General features: G+C 38.1%; 2 protein-coding genes across 4 annotated transcripts in view; one reads left to right on the forward strand and one right to left on the reverse strand.

Moving 5' to 3' along the window:
- Positions 1–22,500, reverse strand: part of LOC135206478 (lachesin-like) — a 192,311-nt gene that overhangs the window by 68,918 nt on the left and 100,893 nt on the right. The gene's annotated exons all lie outside the window — the stretch shown is intronic.
- LOC135206681 (C-type lectin domain family 4 member F-like) overlaps positions 20,411–22,500 on the forward strand; it is a 23,761-nt gene continuing 21,671 nt past the window's right edge. The window contains exon 1 of one of the 2 annotated variants that reach the window (XM_064238074.1): positions 20,411–20,526. The gene's annotated coding sequence lies outside the window, so the exon portion shown is untranslated. The remainder of the gene's footprint in view (positions 20,527–22,500) is intronic. The other variant, XM_064238075.1, reaches the window with a different exon arrangement.

Below are 22,500 nucleotides of genomic sequence, written 5' to 3' on the forward strand. Positions count from 1 at the left end.
AGAATATGAACATAGGTACAGTACAAGGATTGAAAATAGTTGCAGCTAGAGGCCGTAGGGACGCTGCAAAGAGCCTAAAGTAATGCCTACATTGCACCAAATGAGGTACACTGACGGCACTACCCCATCACGGAGTTGACTGACTCATGACCCTTAGGCTGTCAAGACAATGAAAACGTTAAGTATATCTTAGTTTTACCAGACCACTGAGCTGATTAACAGCTCTCCTAGGGCTGGCCCGAAGGATTACATATTTTTACGTGACTAGGAACCAATTGGTTACCTAGCAACGGGACCTACAGCTTATTGTGGGATCCGAACCACACTGTATCGAGAAATGAATTTCTATCACCAGAAATAAATTTCTCTGGTTCCGCGTTGGCCAAGCCGAGAACCGAACTTCGGACCACCGTGTTGGTAGCCGAGCGCGAAATGCAAGTCGGCCAAGGTGGAACTCAAGACAATGAAAATAGGGAGCTAGAGTGGTTGGTCAGTGAGATAGAGAGATCCTGAAAATAAAGGCAGTAAAAGGTTTGAAAGGTGTAACAGGAGGAAAACCTCGCAGTTGCACTATGAATCAAGTGTTAGGAGAGGGTGGAAAGTAAGACGAAAGAGAATATGAACGGAGGTACAGTAAAAGGAACGAAAGTGGTTGCAGCTAGGGGCCGAAGGCAGGCTGCAAAGAATCTTAAGTAATGTCTACAGTGCACCTCCTGAGGACCACTGACGGCACTAATCCTCTACGGGGGAAACCAAATAGTTGCACTAAGAAGTAGTAATTAGAGAGGTTGGAAAGCAAGATAGAAGAGAGGAAACAAGAATGGAGGTCAAGTAAAAGACGAAAAAGTGGGTGCCGAAGGAACGTTGCCAACACCCCTTAGTACTGCCTACAGTGTACCACGTACAGACGCACAGCAGAAACATTAGAATCTTTCGTGAAAAGGTCACTTTGAAACAGTTCGAGATGGAATGAGAAAATATTGATGCCATCGGCAGCCGGTTTTGTTTTTATCAAGTGCAGTATTAAGAAATGCCTTTCACACAGCCATATTCCAAAAGCTTTTTTATTAAAATAATAATAATAATAATAATAATAATAATAATAATAATAATAATAATAATAATAAAGGCGACACACCGCTTATAACTTCCGTGTTAAAATTTGTAGCCTGACATTTACATAGAAATGTGAAATTTCCAGCAGATCCGGAGTAACTATTGATTCTATTGTCTTCGTGAAGACCAGAGGAAGTAGATACAAATGCAGTGAAGGGTTACAGAATTGGGAGCAACATTTGCAACATAAGAACTATCCCAGTGAACTCCTAATTAAGAGATATTGCGAGATATTACGAGACATTACGAAAACATTAGGTTAAATCTCCATTAAGTCCGCTCGAAAGGAAACTAGGCAACGCGTCAACACAGGAAAGAGTGTACATAGAAAAAAAGCAGGACGAATCAGTGATAAACACAAAAGAAGAAGAAAATGTCGCAGCTGAATAACTAAACGAGGAAACAAGAAACAAGGATTATTTAGAATGTGAAATGCAGCAAGAATGGGAGAAGAAGAAGAGTAATGTCGGAATGGGAGCCAAGGCGCTTAGGATGGGATATTCGGGATGGATAGAGGAGGAAGAAAAGGAAGAAAAGGGAGAGGAGACGAATGGGGTGGTTGTCATGGGGTGTTAGAGGGTGGGAGGGGGAGGGTCCCGGAAGCCCAGGGGTGGTTTCAGAGGGAAGGAGAGGGAGAGGGGGAAGGGGCGGGGAAGGGGGAAGAGGAAGAAGATGGGCGTGAAAGTCGAAGTTTTGTGGTCCCTTTAGAACAATAAATAACGCGCGCGCCAACAATTCATCTCCCGACGGCGAACCTCAGCCTATACTCAAACTACACGACCAGCATTATTATTATTCCTACAGTCCTCTTCCTCCTCCTCCTCTCTTTTTTTTTTTAATGACATTGCTCTTTCCTGTTACCTTCCCTAAAGGAAATGATTAGGTCATGTCACACTTATCAATACCGCAGAAGGAAACGAGCGATCACTGGGTTTTTCTTTTATGCAAAACACCGTGAAAACCAATGACAGAGAGAGAGAGAGAGAGAGAGAGAGAGAGTGAGTTACATGAAGTTACAAGGATTAGGATGTCTCAAAGACTTGTTAGTCCATCCGAGGAGATATCGTGTGGTCAATTATCTCTAGGAACAGGAATTACTGTTCATTCACAGTGTTTTAATGATGTTGTCTAGCTTTCTATTAAACTCTTCCACACTGTTGCTGTTTACAACTTCTGGTTTCAGTTTATTCCACGTGTCATATGTCTTGTATATAAAGAAGTTCCCACAATAGAATGTGTTGTATCTCTACAGTTCTAGTTTCCATCGATTATTTCTTGTCTGGTTTTCGTCTAACTTAAATAGGTTACTGGCTACTTTGTTACACCTTTCAGTAGAGAGAGGCAATGAATTTCTTCAATATTTGTTTATTCATCAGATACTACAACATTAAATTGTTTTCGCTTACTTGATTAGTACATTCTTCATCATCGCAGGAAGAACATCTTCAGTAGGCCTACACCGGACTGAATAATCCACAACATCGCCCTGAGAGACTTCATTGTCACATCATTATCACCATCCATTATCATCATCATCATCTTCCTCATCATCGCCTTCACCGCATCAACGCCGCCACAAAACACTCCAAAGGGCGCTTTGGAGGAGGCGCCCTTCGGGTCGTTAATTAAAAGAGCGGAATACGAAGGTGTAAAGAAGGTAGGAAATGTTTATATACTATACATAAAAGTCATAAATCTACGAGAGAGAGAGAGAGAGAGCAGATGAAGCTTACAGTATATATGAGTGCATATATATATATATATATATATATATATATATATATATATATATATATATATACTATAGCTACAAATATATATAAATATCCAATATATACATAAATATATATCCTATAATATATATATAGATATATATGTATAATACATAAGTTTCTATATATATATATATTATATATATATATATATATATATACTATATAGATATATATATATATTATCACACACATACACACACACACACACACACACACACATATATATATATATATATATATATATATATATATGTGTGTGTATGTATATTAAGGATATGGGTTATAAGTATATATGTATATATGTATATATATATATATATATATATATATATATATATATATATATAATTGCACACGTCATAGTACTATAAGGGAGAGAGAGAGAAGCTAGGGAAAGGGTAGATGATGATGATGATGATGATGATCTCTTCAGAAGCATCATCGTAGGGACACGGGACCACAGAACCGAAGCGTCGTTGTGAGAGGGGACGAAACTCTTCGGAAAATGGGTGATCTGCGCGATCGGGGGGATACCTTCGTTCACGGCCTCTTCAGGGACCGTTATGAAAAATTCCGGGAGTTGGCTGTGTGGCAGTTGCATTGCCTCACTCTCCAATAACACGGGGTAAGGAAGAGGGAATGGGAGGGCGAGGGGAGGGAGAGGGGAGGGGAGGGGAGAGTGAGAGAGAGGAGGGAGGAGGGCAGAGAGAGGAGGAGAGAGGAGGAGGAGAGGGAGGAGGATGACGGAGGCTAAAGTCAGGGAGGAACAGAAGAGAATGAAGGGAGATATGAAGATCCTCTGAACATATAATTGTTCGAAGTCAACAAAACAAAAACAAAAAAATTGTGAAAAATGACGAAGGTCTGAAAGAAGGACAAAGACTAATATGAAATTAATAAAGAATTGGTGTAGATTATGAAGATCCAAAATTAAGGAATAAACAAAATAAAAGACTAACAAAGTTGACGATGAAAAATAAAACTAAATCACGAGCGATCGGCGATCACGAAGCGAAAGGAAAAGTTAAAAACAAAATTGCAAAAGCAGTTACAAAAAGACCAAAAGTTATCTGAATGAATAGTGACTTACCAAACGATAAGGAAATAATCATCACGAAAAAGCCTTAATACTTTCACGGAGTAAAAAGAAAAAGAAAAGAAAAAAACTTCTAATTTCCTCTCCTTCGGCATAATCGTCGAAACATTGCGTCACCCGAAGTTTTTGGTCTTAACCTGCAAGAAGAATTACTCGGTAAAAACGTGACAACGCTTTCTCTGGGGGAAAAGTGCTCGTCACGCACTGTTCGGTCACGCAGTCTGATGAGAAATATAAACAATCACTGAATGCATTCTGTTTTTCTTGCCTGCTGGCAAACGTGGCCGTCTTGCCATCTTTTATGCCGTTCTTTCGAACTTCGATTTCAATTTTCCTTTTACCACTTTTAGAAGAATTCCCGTTTCGCCTGTAATGCCAGATTTAACTCCTCTCCTCTGGTCGGAGGGAAAAGCAGCTTAAGGGAATGCCCGGTGGCATTAAATGGCATGTATCTATATGCAAAGTGGCATGACAGCATGTGTATATGCCCAACGGCATGAAATAGTTTGTGTATATGCCCAGTGGCATTAACTCGCTTGTATGTATGCCCAATGACATCAAATAGCTTGTATATTCCTAATGGCACTCAATAGATTGCACATATGCCCAGTGGCATTAGATTGTTTGCACATATGCCCAGTGGCATCAGATAGTTTGCACATTATGCCCAATGGCATGAGGCATTAAACACCTTGTGTATATGCCCATGGCATTAAATAGCTTGCGTATGTACCCGTGGCATTAAATAGCTTTTATATATACCCATTGGCATCAAATAGCTTGTGCATATGCCCAGTGGCATTAAATAGCTTGTCTAAATGCCAAGTGGCATGGAATACCTGGAGTATATGCCCAGTGGCACTAGATAGCTTGTGTATGTGACCAATGACAATAAATAGCTTGTATATATTCCTAGTGGCATCAAATAGCTTGTGTATATGCCCAATAACATAAAATGGCTTGTTCAAATGCTAAAAGGCATTAAATAGCTTGAGTATATAACCAGTGGCATTAAGAGATTGTGTATATGATAACTGGCATTAAATAGCTTGAGTATATAAGCAGTGGCATTAATAGATTGTGTATATGATAACTGGCATTAAATAGCTTGAGTATGTGCCCAGTGGCTTTTTACAGCTAGGATGTATATCTAGTGGCATTGAACAGCTTGTGTGTATAGCATTAATCTTTTCTCCTTCATGGAAAAAGGTGCTTCGTTCTAAAGAACCATTCCCTCTCACTAAGACGTAAGACGGGTTGTCAAAATCCGAGACACTTACTGACAACATTAACCCATGATGCAACTGAACAATGACATTGCAAAATCAACGCGCGCGCACACATACACGACTACTGAAACCGAGAGAGAAAAGAGAACCATTGCCAAGACAGCTCATCTATCGGGGATAAAAATAGAATAACCAGAGAGAGAGAGAGAGAGAGAGAGAGAGAGAGAGAGAGAGAGAGAGAGAGAATCAGCAATGGCCCCTCGTATTCCTGTGGGTCAATTCTATTTCCGGGCTTCGTAATGGTTGTGGCCCTCGAGTGTCAAACGGCAGCCTGTGCCCCAAGTCAAGAGAATCTGTCTGTTCCTTTCCTTTGTAAAAGGGAAAGAAGGGAAGGATTGGATTAATAGAAAATTAGATATATATAATATATATATATATATATATATATATTATATATATATATATGTATATAGTATATATATATATATATATCATATATATATATATATATATATATATATAATATATATATATATAGTATATACATATATATACATATATCATATATATATATATATATAATAACATATATATACATATATACAATATTTTATATAATATACATTATATATATATAAATATATATAAAAAAACTTTAAGATAAAACTGATATGATGACGAACTTTGTGCATCTGCAACTAGACCTGAATACTTGTACAGATTACCTGCACACCTGTTTGGATCAGTTTAATACCTATGTGGACTACCTGCATACCTGTATGGATTAGTTAAATACCTGTATGGACTACCTGCACCCCTGTATGGATTAGTTGAACACCTGTACGGATTACCTGCACACCTGTGTTGATTACCAACAATTACTAAGCCAGTGAATTCCATTCGACGTAGTGTTTCCCCCATGAGCAAACCACAACCTGATTTTCACTATTCATCTACATAATGATTCACTTTAATACATTCACACTATCAAAAATCTCTCTCGGTAATCTTTTTAAAATGGAATCTTTGTTGGCGAATGTGCCATTTGTTGTAAGGATACTGATGATGAGTGATTACAACAATATGGACTCGACAGAAATATCAAACTGCTACAAAGAAGGACGTGTTTACATTCCAAAAAATGTTTAACTACTAGACGGTAGAGTATGTTTAGTATCACCTTAGCCATTGCTGCTTGAAAAGGTTTGTTGCTCTTTTTTATTGATTTTTTGTAAACGCAGTTCAAAACCACATTGCTAATTACCCTTTCAAATATATATTTTGTAAAATGTACGTATTGTCTATCAGTTTTTTGCTGTAAAGTAATGAAAATTATTAACTAATGTACATTCTTATCCTTATGAATCTATTACAAGTGTTCAAGTAAATTTTCTAATTTGCCAAACTGTTTGAAGAGGTGATACTTTTATAAGCGAGCGAGTGTTTTCGGACTTTGAATTCCAAATTTTTTTTTCTTTAGCCCACTTACCAAAACAATGCCTCATTCCCCTTGAAAATTGGGAATCTTATATCAGCGTTGGTTTGAGGTACAAGAATGAAATCTTATCATTCACAGTGTACTAATGTTTATAACCTCGGGTGGCAGTTTATTCCATGTCACGTATCTTGTTTGTAAAGAAGTTCCCGCAATGAGATGTGTTGTATCTCTTCAGTTCTAGTTTCCCTCCATTATTTCTTGTCTGGTTTTCGTTTAATGTAAATAGGTTACTGTCTACTTTTGTTGTTATGCCTTTCGGTATTTTGAATGTTTCTATTAGTTGTCCTCGCAGTCGTCGTGTTTCTAAGCCATATACATGTTAAGGCGTTCTAGTCGTCTTTGGTAAAAAGCCTGATGGATGGAATTAACTTTGTGGTTCTTGCTTGTACCCCTTCTAATCTACTTATGTCCCTTCTTAGATGGTGACCGTAACTGTACTGCATATTCAAGATGAGGTCTAATTTTTAATCTGTAGAGCTACAGCACCGTTTTCTTGTTTCTGTATTTGAACTGCCTCTTTATGTATCCCACTAGTTTCTGTTCCTATTTTTTCAACTTTTATACACTGTTTTGTGAATTTTAAGTCTTTGGTAATAAGGACTCCAAGTTCCATCTCTTGTTCAGTACTATTTATGTAATTGCCAAGCAGCATGTAACTGGCGTGAGGGTTGTTTGTTCCTCTTTGTAACACATTATACTTATCCAAGTTAAAAGGCATTTGCCATATTTTTTACCACTCTATTTTATTTCGATCACTTCTTAAACTTTCCACTGTATCTGGGTCTGTAGAGAGAGAGGGAGAGAGAGAGACCTTCAAGTCGTTTGTAAAGAGAGAGAGAGAGAGAGAGAGAGAGAGAGAGAGAGAGAGAGAGAGAGAGAGAGAGAATTAGGGTGTCTCAAAGACTTTTTAGTCCATCAAAGGAGAATTCGTGTACTCAATTATCTCTTGGAGCAGGTTTTACTGTTCATTCACATTGTCCTAATGATTTTGTCTAGCTTTCCTTTAAACTCTTCCACACAGTTGCTGTTTACAACATCTGGTGACAGTTTATTTCATGTTTCACATGTCTAGTACGTAAAGAGGTTCCCTCAATGGGATGTGTTGTATCTCTTGAGGTCTAGCGAGAGAGAGACCAATAAGTCGTTTAGAGAGAGAGTGAGTTTGTAAAGAGAGGGTTACAAGGAGTTACAAGGATTAGGATGTCTCAAAGACTTGTTAGTTCATCCGAGGAGAGAGAGAGAAGAGAGAGAGAGAGAGAGAGAGAGAGAGAGAGAGAGAGAGAGAGGTTGTCTATAACACGTTTGTAGAGAGAATGTTTTATAATTCTTTTGTAGAGAGAGAGAGAGAGAGAGAGAGAGAGAGAGAGAGACCTTTAAGTCGTATGGAGAGAGAGAGAGAGAGAGAGAGAGAGAGAGAGAGAGAGAGAGAGAGAGAGAGAGAGAGAGAGAGAGATAATGCAGAAATGACCACCACAGGGATCTGAATGAATCCTATTCGAACATAATCTCCGCTATGCTTGCTTCGGGCAGGACTGCCTTTAGATTTCGTCAAGGTAATTCTCGTAATATACCTGGTTGGAATGACTTGGTTAAGGATCTGTATACACACTCACGAGAAATGTTTATACTGTGGAGGCAAAATGGCAGCCCGAGGGAAGGACACACTGCATTACTAATGAGGCAGGCGAGAGCGCAATTCAAACTTGCTCTTAAGCACTGCAGGTTAAATGAAAAACAACTAAGAGCCGATGCAATGTCTAGAAACGTAGAATCTGGTGATTACCCTCGTCTTTGGAAAGATATCCAGTCCTTAAATCCCAAAACTAAAAAGCTATCACAGAGAGTAGGAGAAGCAGTCTGAGACGAGGCTATCGCAAGGATGTGGGGTGATCACTTCAACAATATCCTGAATTGCATAAATGATCAGGATTCCCGAAGCGAGGTAGATAACCTCCTTAATGACAACATTCAATTTCATTTTGCAGACCGTATTACGCCAGGTAACATCAGCGATGCCATAAACAGCATACCTAATAATAAATCGCCCGGCTGTGATGGTCTTCCCGCAGAGGCTTTCAAATTCTGCCATCCGATAATTTACATTTTGCTAGCTGCCTTATTCAATGCGTGCATAATTCACCAGTTTCTTCCAGACTCCCTACTCTTAGTTCACTTGATACCATTAATCAAAAACAAGCTAAAGGATGCAGCTGACCCTGGCAACTACCGGCCACTTGCGATCACAACGATCGCATCGAAGATACTTGAGTCGGTTCTTCTTGTGAGACTTCTCCCCTTTCTACACACCACTGACAACCAGTTCGGGTTTAAAGCAAACCACTCAACCGACACCTGCATCTACATACTGAAAGAATTGCTGAACTACTACCTATCATCAGCATCTCCGGTTTTCCTGTGTTTCGTAGATGTGAGAAAAGCATTTGACAGAGTAAACTACCTGAAGCTATTCCTGAAGCTGCATAAAAGGGGCACACCCCTATATCTAATTGGCATTTTACATTGCTGGTTCTCCACACAGCAATTCTGTGTCAAATGGAGCAACGTATTATCGTACACCTTCGGCTCCCTAAACGGGCTTCGGCAAGGGGGCATTCTCTCTCCATACCTGTTTAATACGTACACAGATGCCTTGAATGTCAAACTGAACTCACTCCCAATCGGATGCACTGTCAATGAAACAACTATAAACAACCTCTGTTACGCCGACGATATGGTTCTGATTTCCCCATCAGTGCATGGCCTCCAACGACTCATCGACACTTGCCGCCAATATGCAGAGGAATTTGATATAATCTACAACGAAACCAAGACCCAGTGCATGTCGCTGCTCCCGAGATCGCTTAAGCATATTGCAGAACCACAAATTTTCCTCGGAAACCATCGGCTGGAATTTGTGCGCGAATTTCCGTATTTGGGTCACATTATTACCGACGACCTAAAAGATACGGCAGACATTGAACAGAGGCGTCGTAAACTATGTGCAACTGGCAACATGATTGCAAGGAGGTTTGCCTTCTGTCACGAACTGTTACAGTATCTATGGGTGTTCCCTCTGGACGAACTATACCCGAGAGACCATGAGACGTATCACTGTTGTGCACAATGACATTCTGAGACGCCTCACAAACACTCCACGCTACCACTCCGCCACACAGATGTTCTTAGAAAACCACCTGGACAATTTAAAAATCATTGTAAGGCGAACAATGTCCAGCCTGGTAACCCGAGTGAGAAACAGCGGCAACTCGCTCATACAAAGCATCCTAAGGAGTGAAGCAAGAAGATGATCTAAATTGTGGGAAAGATGGGACTTAATCTCTGTATTAGCAAGATGTCATCTGCAGATTTTGTCATTATTATATTATTCTGATATTTTATTTTTTCATTATTTCTGTGATTACTATCAAGTTAAACAAGATTCTTTATATATATATATATATATCTATATATATATATATTATAGTATATATAGTATATATATATATGTATTATATGTATATATATATAATATATATGTATAGATATTATAATTATATGTAGATTATAGTATGTAAGGTTATATAATATAATACATTCAATTTATGTATTTTAGCCCTCTGGACCAGACTACTGTAACCACCTAAGGTCTCTAGTGAAATTTAAGCTATATAATTTGTGCACTAACTGTTATAACTCTCAATGCATTTTTTTTTCTCACCAACATTATTACTATTACCAGTATTATGATTACTATCTTTTATGCTACTTCAGCTATTTTGTGGATAAGTGCCGATTACTAATTTTTCCTATCATGTTGACTCATATATCTAGATTGTGTATGTTACTGTGTATTTTGTATGTTCATTGTATATGGTCTTGAACCGAAATAAAGGATATTATTATTATTATTATTATTATTATTATTATTATTATTATTATTATTATTATTATTATTATTATTATTATTATTATTATTATTATTACTATTATTATTATTATTATAACCAGCCATTTTGAAGGGTTTGCCCCAAGATTTTGAGGTAACATATGACTGGAAGTCTTTCATCGAAAGGAAAGGGAAATATTACCAGTTATTTTAAAACCGTTTTATCTACCAAATATTTCCGTTGTATCGTTACTATGAAAATGGCACTTTCCAGCCAAATTTCTTGAAAAACTCATGAAAAAGGATGAAGATAACGACGGAAACAATGAACTTCCCCGAACCGACGATGCAGGAGAATAGCAGAGAATGAGCGAAGTCTGAAGACATTTTGACCTCGTAATGAGAAGGTGACAGAACAGGGCCCTGGGGAACGTCAACAGCGCTGAGAAATGCGACAGATAATGGGCTGTCAACTCGTCTCACAAAAACCTACTAGATAAAAATGGGGGAAATGAGCTTACAGAGGGGAGAAATGCAGCGGAAACCAGAAAGTTTAACCGATATGAGATCTCCACTAGACTATCAAGTACTTTGGAAGTATCAAAAAGAAGGCTTTGGAACTTTTGGGATTATCACAGGGGTTAGAATTTGGCCATATTTTCTAGATTAGCTTAATCATTCAAAATATGCATTCAGAATTTTTCATTTGCACTGTGCATATAAACATAAATACTATAAAGACTCCTGTCTGCATTACAGCGTTAATGCACAAATGGCCTAGCTTGAATTTTTCAAAGGCAATAGAGGCCTTTTAATTTTACCGAACGAAATATACTAAAATGTTCTATTACAGGTAAGTGTAAGATGCATTGACCTTTGCCAGTTACTTCCTAGACACGGGTTCAACGTACTTTCAATGTGCGATAATGCGATAATGAATCATAGTCCATTTGCTTGTTAGTCTGACATCCAAAATTCACATAAAGAACCGAATTCTCTGAATCATAACCCACAAAACCTGTAATGAGGAAGGTTTTCAGTAGGCGTTTTTGACTGGGTTGCTCAAATTCTGCAACGCCAAACTACTCACAATTAGGCACAACATTTCACAAGAATCAGGGCCTCTTGGACATGCTGCAGTGTAATTTTATTCAACCAATGTATCTCAGCATGTAACAGCAAAGTGTAGTACTTATGTCAGATGTATTACATAGCGTAATACGGATGTAATATGTATGTTAAAGTGAAATACATATTACTTATTAATGCCCTTTGCACCGCCCTGCCATTTCGGAATTTCACAGGGACCTTTTTAGGTCACAGGCCGTTACAGACGTTGCCAGATGCACGATTATGGCTAACTTTAACCTTAAACAAGATAACATAAACTACTGAGGCTATAAGGCTGTATGACGATTGGGGGGTGGATGATCAACATACCAATTTGCAGCACTCTAGCCTCAGTAGTTTTGAAGATCTGAAGGCGGACAGAAAAAAATGCGGACGGACAGACAAAGCTGGCACGATAGATTTTTTTTTCAGAAGAATAAAAATGCGGGTAATGCATTTGCAGCTATCTTTAAATCCTCGCATCGAAAATGCCAACATCAGATACATAAACGTAAATATATATATATATATATATATATATATATATATATATATATATATATATATATATATGTGTGTGTGTGTGTGTGTGTGTGTGTGTGTGTGTGTGTCTATTACACACACACACACACACACACACACACATTATATATATATATATATATATATATATAATATATATATATATACATACATATATATACATATATATAATATACATATATATATATATACATATATATATATATATATATATATATATATATATATATATATATATATATTATATATATATATATATATATATATATATATATATATATATATATTATATATATATATATGTGTGTGTGTATGTATGTATGTATATGTATATATATCAGCACGCTTACCTTACCTTACAGACCTTACATCTTGTTCGGGTTGCCCCAGGACCCTCAGTGTGAGGCACCTCTAATGTCTACCAGAGAGTTTTTAGTGCATCTTCCGGTATATTTTGCATCTTCCAATCTTGAATGGTCTGGGATGCAGCTTAGATATTTGTCGAGCTTATTCTTAAACACATCTACGCTCACACCTGATATATTCCTCAGATGAGCTGGCAACGCATTGAATAGACGCTGCATTGTCAATGCTGGTGCGTAGTGGATTAATGTCCTGTGTGCTATTATTTACTTTTTCCATGGGTATAGTTTTTGGGCACTATTAATCTACCGCTGCTTGCTCTTTCTGATATTTTTAGCTCCATGATGTTTTCGGCAATTCCTTCTATCTGTTTCCATGCCTGAATTATCATGTAGCGTTCTCTTCTCCTTTCTAGACTATATAATTTTAAAGACTGCAGTCTTTCCCAGTAGTCAAGATCCTTAACTTCTTCTATTCTAGCTATAAAGGACCTTTGAACACTCTCTATTTGTGCAATATCCTTTTGATAGTGTGGGTACCATATCATATTGCAATATTCAAGTGGACTACGAACATACGTGTCATAAAGCATAATCATGTGTTCAGTTTTTCTTGTTTTGAAGTGCCGTAACAACATTTCCATTTTTGCTTTACATTTTGCCAACAGAATTTCTATTTGATCATTGCATAACATGTTCCTATTCAACATCACACCAAGGTCTTTAACTGCTTCCTTATTTGTGATTGTTTCATTATTAGGTCCCCTATAAGCATATAGTTTTCCTTCTCTTTCTCCATAATTTATTTATTAAATTTATCAGAGTTAAATACCATCCTATTTACCTCTGCCCAATCATATACTTTGTTAAGGTCTCTTTGTAGCGCGTTCCTATCTTCATCACGATTAATTTCTCTACTTATTCTTGTGTCATCGGCTAAACTTCCGAGTCCTTAACATTACTGTTTATGTCTGCAATCATAATAACAAACAGTAATGCAGCTAACACCGTACCTTGTGGCACACCGGATATTACCTTAGCTTCATCCCATTTCTCATCATTTGCAATAACTATCTGTTTTCTGTTGTGTAAAAATTCTTTTAACCATCTTCCTACTTTGTCCACTATATTATGTTTTCTAATTTTCTTCGCTAATATATTATGATCTACCTTGTCAAAAGCTTTTGCAAAGTCTAGATAAACCACATCTGTTTCATTTCCGTTTTTCATATTTTTGTATATGTTCTCACGGTGGACTAACAGTTGGGTTTGTGTACTTTTTCCAGGTACAAAACCATGTTGTCCTACATTAAACAAATTATCTTTTATTAAATGTTTCATAATATTTTTCTTCATTGCCCTTTCATACAATTTCATAATATGTGATGTTAGACCCACAGATCTATAATTACTTGCCTCTAGTCTTGATTCACTTTTGAAAGTAGGGGTAATATATGCTAATTTGTGCTCATCATAAACCTTGCCTGTATCTACACTTTGTCTTAATAATATTGCAAGTGGCTTTGCAATAGAAGGAACTACTTTCTTTAACACATTTGTTAATCTCCCTTCTATTCTTAGAGGGCCTATTTCTATTCTTCTTTTATTCATCTTTTTCGCATACAAGTACAATAGTTTGGGGATTTGCTTGATATTTACTAGGGTTTTTTCTTCCAAGTCCCGTTTTTCATTTTCTTTGGATTGTATTATCTTTTGTTCTGCATTTTCTATCTTACTTTTTAGTTCCAACACTTTCCATGCATTTTTTTCTTTTGCAAGAGCTTTTTTCCACTTTGATTTTCTGGAACAAGATCCTTTTGTCTCTTGGTATGCATGACTGATGTTTACTTTTCTTCTTCGGTATATATTTATCCACTATTTTCTCTAATATTTTATATAATATCTCCGTATTTACCTGTATATCATCACTTACGAAAATGTTATCCCAATCTTTGTTTAATTCTTCATTTATTTCTGACCATTTTATATTTTTACTGTAGAAGTTGTATTTTCCATATCCTTCCCACTTTTTCATTTCTTGCTTATCTCTGTTTTCACTTGCTTTGGAATGGACTGTTAATTCTATGACATTATGGTCTGAAATACTCGCATTATAAACTATTATTTCTTTAACATAATTCACATCGTTCACGAATACTAGGTCTAAAGTATTTTCCTTTCTTGTTGGCAGGTGATTTATTTGTTGAATGTTGTATTCTAGTAGCATCTCTAATAGCTTTTCGATTTGCCTCTTATTTTCTGCACTTCTATTACTTTCTTTTTTATATATATAAATACATCCACAATCTCTCATTCGTTCTTTCCAGTCTACGAACGGAAAGTTGAAGTCTCCGGATAGGAGAATAGACCAGTCCTTGTGATTTCTACATATATCATCCAATTTTTTTTATTCTTGTGTCAAATTCTTTAGTATTAGGGGGTCTATATATTACTATATTCTTTAATTTTTTAGATTCAAATTCTACCGCTATTAGTTCACATTCTGAGTTACTATATTTCTCATATATTTTTCCCTGTTTTTGGTCTTTCCCATATATCGCGGTTCCCCTTGATTCCTATTTTTTCTATCTGATCTATAAGTTTGGAACCCTTTTATTTGATCATCATTACCAGTATCTTGGGAATTCCAGGTTTCACTTATATTCATTATATCTATTTTCTTTTCAATTTGGGTAAGTTCTTCTAAGAACTCTATTTTTCTTTTTGAGTTACTCGTAACTAAACCCAGTAGTCAGTTGTTTTTAAAGGCAAACAGCCTGACGACTTGCGTAAAGCAAAGCTCAGGCAGGCAAGCAGAGGAGGAGGAGGAGGAGGAAGAAGAGTAGAGGAATCAGAAGTCGGGAGATGTACGTAGGTATCATTATTCCTCACCAGCCTCCAACAAAGAAAAAAGTAAGATACTAGACGGAAAGCCAGTTCGCACTGGCACTTTTGGCCTGCCAAACGGCTTATGGATCTCTCTCTCTCTCTCTCTCTCCTCTCTCTCTCTCTCTCTCTCTCTCTCTCTCAAAACGGGATATAGGTATCTCTATCTCTCTATTTCTACAAACGGGCTATAGGTCTCTCTCTCTACAAACGGGTTATAAGTCTCTCTCTCTCTCTCTCTCTCTCTCTCTCTCTCTCTCTCTCTCTCTACAAATGACTTATAGGCCCCTCTCTCTCTCCCTCTATGTTTATGAGAGAGAGAGAGAGAGAGAGAGAGAGAGAGAGAGATGTACCCTGGTGTACTGTTACCTCTTCCATTAGCGTCCCTTGGCATTAAAAAAAAAATCCTTCAGATATCGAAAAAAAAAATCATCTTTTCCTTTTAAAGATAACGAAGAAAAGTGGTCTCGGATGCATATTTACATAGATACATCAAATATTTGCATTCACCACCAATAATATATTCTTTTCAGTATGAAATAGCATCATTTATATCCCATAACGGTATTTAGGTGAATGACTCACCGAGATAAGCCTATATAGACGCAAAATTCTCAGGTACCAGCGTCGAGAGAGAGAGAGAGAGAGAGAGAGAGAGAGAGAGAGAGACTGTAACTGCTTTCTAATCGGGCTAAATTCTTACTTATGATACAAAACTCAAATAGTTCTTCGATTCGTAAAAGACCTTGATTACGAGGTAACAAGCCTCATTATATATATCTACAAGATTGGAGAATATTCTTCTTTCTACATTTGTAGCTCCAAATCGTCCAAGAAATCTGAGTCAACATCCATTCCTCGTCACTGTGCCCTATACAGGGGCCACCACCAACATCCCAGCTGTGCCCCTGGAACCATGCCCGAGAAGCTAACTGAGATCGCAAAGAGACCAAAGGATCCCCAAAACATGTTGCGGGATCCCAACTCCCCCCCCCACCCCCCCCCCCCCCCCCCCCCCCCCCACCCCCCCCCCCCCCCCCCCCCCCCCCCCCCCCCCCCCCCCCCCCCCCCCCCCCCCCCCCACTACGCCCCTTCCCCCACCCTCCGCAATCACCACTACCACCCCATTCTACCCCACTCCCCATTAGTTAACCGTCACGCTACTTGAAGACATGCATGATCTTTATAACAATAGAGCAATAACAGAAGTGATAACTGTTTTCCTTTGAGGGGAGGGGGGGACGGATGGGGGTGGCGACTGGCATTCATGAAGGGGCCAAAGAGAATGCAAACTAGTTTCCTTTGAGAGCAAAACCCGGACTGGCTTAATTGCCTTCAGAAACACATCAGTAATAGTGTTAATAAAAACCCGATTGATCTCTGGCAAACATATTCCAGAGTCGCTTTCGTGCTGAGAACAATGATATTTCTAGTCTCAGTTTCTATTCCAGAAATCTTGCGATGTACATTTGAATACTGCAATGCTGCATTGCTTCGTATATTGACGAGCTGTAACAAACTATTACAATAAAAGCTGATGTGTACATTTTATCCTTTGTTTTGCTTGTTTGTTTGGTGTTTTTACGTTGCATGGAACCAGTGGTTATTCAGCAACGGGACCAAAGGCTTTACGTGACTTCCGAACCACGTCGAGAGTGAACATCTATCACCAGAAATACACATCTCTAACCCCTCAGTGGAATGTCCGAGAATCGAACTCGAGGCCACCGAGGTGGCAGGTCAAGACCATACCGATCACGTACTGAGGCGCTATTTTTTTATCCTTTGTTTAATTTTGAACCAACTAAAATAAACAAATATAGTTATGGGTACAATAACAGGAAACTGGATAAGCAAAGAAATTCATGAACAAACAAACAAACTGAATAATGACTGAAGAAGGCGCGATCAAAACAAACGAGAAAAGCGAAAGGCGTCATCACAGAATTGAAAAGAAATAAGACTATTATCTGTTTATAAGTTGCTTTGTTCTTTTTTTTCGAGAAGATATAAAAAGTAGTTTCCTTGGGATTTATATGATACACAACTGAACAAAATTAGTGTAGCGATAGACCAGTGTATTTATTAAATCATATAATTAATGGAAAAACCTTCCTGACGCCAGATGTCTGATTTACGAAATTATATTCTAGACTTAAAAGATACAATTCTGAGTTTCGAACTTTACGCACTGACTTTAAAATTCGCAATTCTGAGATTCGACCTTTACACACTGGCTTTAAAATTCAAAGTATAAACGAAATTCTAGATACAAAAGCTACAACTCTCCGGCACAAACTTTATGTACTGGCTTTAAAATGTGATATGAATTAACTAAATTCTAGGCAGAAAGGATAGGTACAATTCGAGGTTCGAACTTTATATACAGGCTTTCGAATCTAATATAAATTAACTAAATTCTAGACACAAAGGATACAATCCTGAGGTTCGAACTTTATATCTGGCTTTAAAATTCAGAAGAAAAATGAAATTCTAGACACAAAAGGCACATTTATGAGGTTCAAACTTTATTTACTGTCTTTAAAATATTAAAATACAAAGTACAAATGGTTTAACATGAATTAAATAAATTCAAGGCACAAAAGGATTCAATTATGAGGTTCTAACTTTATATACAAGTTTTAAATTTCAAAGTATAAACTAAAGTCTAGACACAGAAGATACAATCCTAAGGTTCGAATTTTATGTACTAGCCCTAAAATCTAATACGAATTAACTAAATTCTAGATATGAAGGACAAAATCCTGAGGTTCGAACTTTATGTACTATAGTAGATTCACATCAACCGTGCATCTGATGTCTAGGCCCGTCCCTTACGACGCTCCTGATTGGCTGTTGATAAGCCAGTCACAGGGATGGAAGCTCTGTCTCTCTCAAGAGTGTTCACATAGCATAGGCAGGATGTATGGTCCAACTCTCCTGAGGGATACTTTTGAAAGACTTATCCCTCAGGAGAGGTGGAGCATACATCCTGGCTATGTGAACTCTCTGGAAATACTGAGAATTTCCAGCCCTGTGATTGGCGTATCAACAGCCAATCAGGAGCGTCGTAAGGGACGGGCCTACACATCAGATGCATGGTGGAAGTAAATCTACTATAGCCTTAAAATCTCATGTGAATTAACTAAATTCTAAGACACAAAGGAGACAATCCTGAGGTTCGAACTTAACATACTTGCTTCAAAATCTGCAGCGCACTGACAGATACTGTAGAGCTGCACTGACTCCTACAACAAGAATTGGCGTCTTGAACAATTTATTCTGGTTTAGAAACTTCAGAAATCGTCAGCTGATGATCGCTCGAGATAATACGGAACAGGTCGGTACTTATAAGAGCCAGACGAGGGAGGCAAAAACAACACACACACACCACACACTCTCCAGCCCGGCCGCCCACCCCCAGCCGCCCGTATACGCCCGAGAGGCAGCATGATTCACCCTCAGGTGACGCAACAATTATGAAATGGAAGTTGCGGTTAAGAAACCAAAATCCAGATGACGACGGTGTGACCGGGAAAACGGCCATGTTGGAATCTCAGTGGACTGGGAGTCTCCAAGACGAAGGATGCTTTCACGGGAACTGAAACGGGATGTAACGAATCCCTTTATGGGTAATTATATATATATATATATATATATATATATATATATATATATATATATATATATATAATCACCGTAATTGTCAAGATAAGAAAAAATATATGTTACCCAAAGTAATTGTAGAACAGTAAAACAGAACATGGAATTTAGACCAGAGGACAAGTGCTGGCACTTACGAGGTCAAACAGCGCTGAAACGGAAATTGGCATTAAAATGGTTTGAAGGGTGTAACTGGAGGAACACCTCAAAGCAGTTGCAATATGAATCAATTGTCAGGAAAGGGTGGGAAGTAAGATGGATGAAAGAGAATATGAAAGGAGGCAGAGTAAAAATAATGAAAGGGGTTGCAGCTAGGGGTCTAAGGGACGCTGTAAAAGTAATGCCCACAGTGCCCGGATAGGTCATAGTAAAACCACAATGCCGTCATAACTTCTCTATTAAGAAGGTATTGCGGTTATTATAATTATAATGTTTGTATCTATTAAGAAAAGTGACCAGCAGATTCTGGATATGTTATGACAGATGTACCATATGTTAAGATAGGTAATTGTAAAACCACAATGCCCTCTAAACTTCTCAAATTTAAGAGGGTAATGTGGTTAGTACAATTACATTCGTATCGGGTAAAAAGAAAATAAAAGTGGCCGATAGACTATACAGCATAAGTCACGATATATATAAGGTTTGTTACTAGGCAATTTTCTCAAAAAGTTTCTCTCTCTCTCTCTCTCTCTCTCTCTCTCTCTCTCTCTCTCTCTCTCAGACAGGAACACGCAGACAAGGAACTTTCTAAAGAAAGTATCTCTAGCCTACAGCAAAATACGCAGACAGTGAGAACGATGGGCATCGAATTCTTTAGCACCAAGGTCCAGGGAGTAATATTCTGTCTGGATCTTGGTTGACCAGTCCGCAGCGGAATGGCTGAATCCAAGAGTAAGACAAACACATCACCCGATCTCAAAGTAACGTTATGTTTGGCTATCGACCAGTTTCTTGATAGAGGAAGTGAAAGATGATAAACAAGTGAGAGAGAGAAAGAGAGAGAGAGGTCAGGCCAGAGGAGAGAGAGAGAGAGAGAGAGAGAGAGAGAGAGAGAGAGGTGTTTACAGGATGGGTGGGAGGGAATGTTTGCTGCTTTCTATCTGACCGGTCTGACTGGGTACCGGTAACTATTACCTACTACTACTACTAGTAGTAGTGGTGGTAGTAGAGGTGGTGGTGGCAAGGGGGTTGGACCAGCTCCCCCCCCCCCCAACCCCCAAAGAGCCATCCAGGAAGAAAAGACAAGAGACTGTGGAGGGTTCAAAGTCTTCCCCCAAGGAGTCAGTCGGTGGTGTCGACGCGGTTCACTCGCGCGAATTGTTTCCGAGATCGTGATAATATCACCTGGAATTTGTGCGCGTAGGTGAACACTGGGATATACTCCCCTTACCTCAAAAATAAAAGAATAACAGAAAACGTAAAGTAGACGATTAAGACCATATGGTGACTGTGAACTTACTAAACTGCCAACTCCAAAACTTCCAGATTCAGCTGACGTCTTGGAAAAACAAACATATCTAAAGACGTGAAATTTAAACAAAAGAATAACCTATGTAATACAAGATGGATAATAATTGTGTTTACTTATGTGCTGGAATGAAACGAATCTTTGAGATGTCAGAAAAGTACACCAAATAAGCAACCGCTTAAGGTGAAATGTATACAATCTGGAACCATCCAAGAAAGCGGTTGCCTGATTCGGATGGCCTTGTGCCTGCACATCCTCGTGTTCCTTGGGCGCATTTAAGCCACAAAAAGTCTTGCTAGAATAAAGCGTTACTAGAATAAAGATTTCGGAGGCGCTTGATTTTAGAAGTGCTTGCAGTGAAATCAACAGCTTGTCTAACACTAACGTAAGAAATTCTCCTAGTTAGACAATAGTGGATTCTATCGTTTGTGATAGGTGACTGGACAGGAAGTTAGATAAAATTTGAATGGATGAGAGAGAGGGAGAGAGAGAGAGAGAGAGAGAGAGAGAGAGAGAGAGAGAGAGAGGGGGCGGTTTCTATAATTGTTGAAAGCTATCGTATATTTAGAATTAATGAATCCAGTTTACGCACCTGAAAAACTTGTCTAGTACCGAACTGATTAGATTTTAGTATCTTCCAAATTCACTTCGGAGTACGAAGTGGATTTGGTCCGTCAAAAATGAATCATTTTTTGTATTTATCAAAGATAAAATATAACTAGTTCAACAGGGCCTGCTTTTAAATCAGAATAATTTCTACATTTCCACATGGTAATATTTGACCCTATTTCTTCAGAATTTGAGAAAACATTGAAGAAAAAGAAACTTTAGCTTTGAATAAATTCATCTAGTGGCATACTATAAACACAATACTGTTTTAGTTAGTAATAAAAAAAAATCACGTTAATGTATCGAACGAAACATGGGCTCTAGATAGAAAAGAGGAAGTAAAGCTTGAGAGAGCAGATATTATGGGAATATCGCTGCTTGAGATATTGTCAAATGACGCAATAAGAAAAAGGGCTTAGTAAAGATTACAGAGATGATAAAGAGGTACGATGGAGATGGTATGGGCATTTGTTGAGGATGGATGATGAGGAGGGAATGAAGAGGGCTTGGGAGGATCCCGTTAGAGGAAGAAGATCGAGAGGAAGACGGAGAGTTAGATGGGGAGGTAAAGCGCAAGATGATATGGAGAGAAGAGATTTGGTGGAGGATGATGCCTTTGAGAAAAGGCGCATCAGGCAACCGACCCCTTAGTGTAGGGATAACGGTAGTAATGGAGACTAACAGTCAAGGGAGGTGCAAATATACTTCAATTTTCAAAGTGAAAGCAGACCAAACACTCGATTTCAGTTTATTGTGGGGATCACAAATCGATCGACTCTCCAAAAAGTTTAATGATAACCTCTCCAGGGTGCTTGTCGTTTCTCCTGCTGCTTAATGTGAATTATGAGTCTTTGCCACGCCCCAATTTCGTCACTTTGGATTACTGGGCTGTCTTATGGTCGGCTTTCTGACGCCTATGTAATTTGCTTTATTCTTTGTGTGGTCTATCCGGTTGAAAGTTTTAGCTAGTTGCGTATTCAGACACTTTAAAAAGCTTCGTGTTGACATCCTATTTGGCAACGAAGCAAGCAGAGTTTGCTACGCGACTTCTTGCTTTTGATCTAAATAAGGATGTTTTCTAATCTCATTCATATACATTATGCACGTAACTCAAATGGTGTACATGTAGCCACACGTTTAATTTATCCATATGCAATCGTATTACCTTTATTATTGGCTCTTCCATTTCAATTTAGTTCACACATCAATCAGCTTTATAGTTCATTTCCAGTAGGAGCCTAATTCATGAATTTAAA

Source organism: Macrobrachium nipponense, chromosome 31 (assembly GCF_015104395.2).
Source record: "Macrobrachium nipponense isolate FS-2020 chromosome 31, ASM1510439v2, whole genome shotgun sequence".
NCBI classification, from domain to species: domain Eukaryota; kingdom Metazoa; phylum Arthropoda; class Malacostraca; order Decapoda; family Palaemonidae; genus Macrobrachium; species Macrobrachium nipponense.